The following is a 3,783-nucleotide window of genomic DNA, read 5'->3' as shown; positions in this document are numbered from 1 at the left end:
AATAAAGTTGACGTACTTATGTTACAAAAACATTTTGTTGTACTCACTGTTGTACTACCTGCATGTTAATACTAACAGTGTGTTCACATGAAATACGACTTCAGAACAATACTTATGGTGTTTTTAGAAGCTACACTTGTTAATTCGAGTCTTACAAAAAAAAATGAATGTTAAAAAATAATGAGATTGAGACGGTCCTTTGGCTTATCTTTACCCATATAGTTATTGTTTGCCAACAGTGACTTGTTAAAATCAAAGGAGACAAAAATAGCTGAGATTTTTTGAAAGATGCTGGCCTTTTGGGTAAAGTTTGCTGAGCGAATGTTTAAATATTTATCAGTTATTTTATATCTCTTGTGTGCGCAATTAAGACATCAAGAAAGCCTTTTATGAAACCGCAGAAAAGGGTGGTGGTTAACCAGTTTGCTTGGTCATAAGGTTGTCTCATGTTATAAGGACTGGACATTGATCGTTTTTCTTTCATCTATGAACTTTGCGATGGTTGTCATAGCCTGGTTGTCGTTGGATGTTGTTTTGCACCTCGGTTTTGGGTACTACTCGGGTTGAAGACACACCAGGAAAATAATGTCGATGGGATCTACCAGTTGTTTTTGAACTACTTTAATGTCACAATTTCAAATTTTGCGACAGCTAGCTAAATGTGTATATGCGTAGTCAACTGAAAGTAAAGGCATACATTGCTTGTGAATCGACTATAAAAGCTTGATAAATTGAATCTAAAAGGTGGTGGTCCCTGCAATAGCAGTTTTGCCTTAGCCCTGCAGAGAAAACATATATCATCTAGTGGGGGAATGAGAAAATGAAAATTTTGTTCGATTTCTGTTACTTTTACAGAAGGTATCCCATCCCATACCATCCCATCTCTTCTCTTTCCATTTTCTTTTTCCTCCCCTCAATTTCTATGGCTGACTGGCAGCTCCTTTTTAATCTCTTCCTCTGGGGATAACTGTAAAAATGAGGAACCCATCTGTAATATTTCTCTGTTATTGTTGACTTACCTTAACCCAGTCTGTATGGTAATAAGATGTGATGAGCTCATCCCATATAACAATAAACATCCTAACTCATGTTAAAAGCAGTGTCTCATCAGGAGCTCAGAAGGCCATCAAGGAAACAGACCAAGGGAGGGGAGGTATGGCAATATAAAGAAAAATGCCATAAGGGGAATGGGGCGGGTTTCGGAGAGAAAGGCCCGTTTTGACTCGTTTTGACATTATGGTACCCTTTGGCTGAGCCCTACGTGCCTTTTGTTGTTTTAGGATACCTTTTGCTTTATAAAAAACACCACATACCTGAACTTTGGGTCATTTACCTCGAGTATGTATACATTCAGATTTTCAGCCATAATTTGACAGTCTTGATTCTACACCAATCACAAGACATGTGGCTCAAACAGTTGCAAAAATAAAGGTAGGTGAGAGTTCTGCGGTGGGATCCGAAACAGTGAGAGAAACACCTGGCTAGCAAGGAAAGCTTAACTAAAAGATGTAAGTGTAACGAAGCTAGAATCCTTGCAAATGCATTTTACCTGAAGAGGAAAGCTAATTATTGTGTGGAAAGCGGCAGCATGATACAGCATGATTGTTTGCAGAGTTTAACTGTATGCCTGCAGGCGATCGATTTTATACATGACAAAGAAATATCAATACTGTTAAAAAGTCTGATTGTTAAGTTTTCCTTTTGACAAGGCTTCTCTGTTTTTGTTACAGTGATTTAAATTAAGTTAAGAGGGAGGGAAATTTGTACTTCCTGAGGTGTTGGTATTATTTCGTTCTTAGCTTCTGCATGGCTAAAACAAATTTGGATATTCAAGGTAAAATACTATAATGCTTGGTAACCTCTTGGTGGAATCATGTCGAAAAATCTGGATGAATACACAACACTCAAGTGAGCTTTCAAGTGAGCCTTAAAAAAGGTACTAAAAACAGCAAGTACAGAAGGCACTAATAGTAAAAACTCGATTGAAATAGATTGCAACTGGGGTTTTTGAAAACTTGTTAACCACAGCAACACTGAATTGTAGGTTAAGGCCTGCAGGCAGCCCTGTAGTGCTTCAACTGACCTAGAAGCAACTTGTGTTTTTCTAATTCACCTAAAAAATCTTAAAACATGACTGTTTCGAGTTGGAGTTTTGAGTCGCCAAGTGCCAAGACCCATGCCATGAAAATTTTCACGCATTATGACGTGACTTCAACTAAAATATCGAGGGCTATGGGTATGTACATGAATTAGGGGGTGCAAGAATTTTCCTTCTCCGGAAAGATTTGTTTTCTACATCATGTACAAGTCACGATTCCCTTAGGAAGCATAGACAACATAAAATAAGGTACTTATAGGGATTTTCCCACTAACCCATTAAACAAATCACGAGTTAGAACATTAAAAGATTGCACTTAGTTTATTTTCACAACCACTTTTTATATACTGAATGTAGAAAAAGACTGCATGGAGTGGCTTACCAAATTCCCATTTAAAAAAGGCTTGTTTCACCACACCTGTAAAACATGTTTATCTTTTTTTGGTTACGAAAGATCGTGGTGCACATGTCACAGGAAGTCACATGTACACACAAATTCCAGGAAAGCTGTAACTATGTAACTGCTTAAACCACAGAGTTTTCAATTCGATGCTGGTAAAATAAAGTGTTCTTGTGTGCAAGTATTTAAATTCAAATCTACCTGGGTCATACCCTTTAATAGCTGAATATCCACCTTCTTGGGGGTAAATCTACCTGCAATAAAAGGGAGAAAAACCTTCAGGGAAGTCATCTGGGTTAGCAGTTGGTGACTAGGAAGGGGAGAGGGTGGGCTTTTTTTAGTTTATGTTACTACTATGGCCACAAAATCTTCCGTACCAGGTTGACAATACTCTCATATTTTTTTGTTGGAGATGTCCTCTCCGCTCTTCATCAAGACCACTGGGTAAGACCTGTTGCAGAAGAACACGAGGGGTAATTTGCTAACATCTTTCAACAACTGAAATAATTTTTTCTTTGGTGAATCTTCATATTCCTTGTAAAACACTTTCACGGCATCATAAGTGATGAAGTTTGCTGATCCCTGTCAATTTTTTGAAATAGGGAGAAAGAAAGCTAGCCAAAACATGTGTTTTGACAAGTACAGTTCCATGATGTAGACTAACCAGCTTACCACAATTCATGCCACTTAGGGTTGACTTGTTGGCCTCAAGGATGTCAAACAAAGCAGATATGAATGTTTTTCATAACTTTTGCTTCAAGAGGCCAAAGCACCAGTTCGGGATAAATTTGGCCAGGAGGAAAGAATACCATGAATTACATGCCAGCACCAGTACCAGTAACAGTTATTTTTGTTCTGGCCACCACAGTTGTCTGCGTGGAAGTGGACATTTGTTTTTCGGGCTCCATGCTTTTCAAGCAAATCATGAACGTAGCTGATCGTAGAATTTGCTCCTTTTCCAGTCGCAACTGATTAATCAATGAAATAATTAATCTGCCATGGTTCTTGCAAAGAGCAAGGTCCACTGGGGGAGAGAAGTGAAACCGTTGGAGGGCCCATGAGAAAATCTTTGCTGTCAGCAACCGCTTAATTATAAATATCTCGTTTGTGTTTTGCTTTCTTTAGGTGATCTGAATGAGCATCTACGGCTGCAATTTTGTGCTCTTCTGAAGTTTTAGCATGCCCTGATATTTTCCCGTATTTTCCTGTCAGGTATGGCAAAGATCAGTGGAGGGCTGCATTATTTTGACAAATGGAAGAAATTCGTTCCATGTTCGGACAAATT

Source organism: Porites lutea, chromosome 4 (genome assembly GCF_958299795.1).
Source record: "Porites lutea chromosome 4, jaPorLute2.1, whole genome shotgun sequence".
In the NCBI taxonomy this organism is placed as follows: domain Eukaryota; kingdom Metazoa; phylum Cnidaria; class Anthozoa; order Scleractinia; family Poritidae; genus Porites; species Porites lutea.
This window is presented reverse-complemented; position numbering follows the sequence as displayed.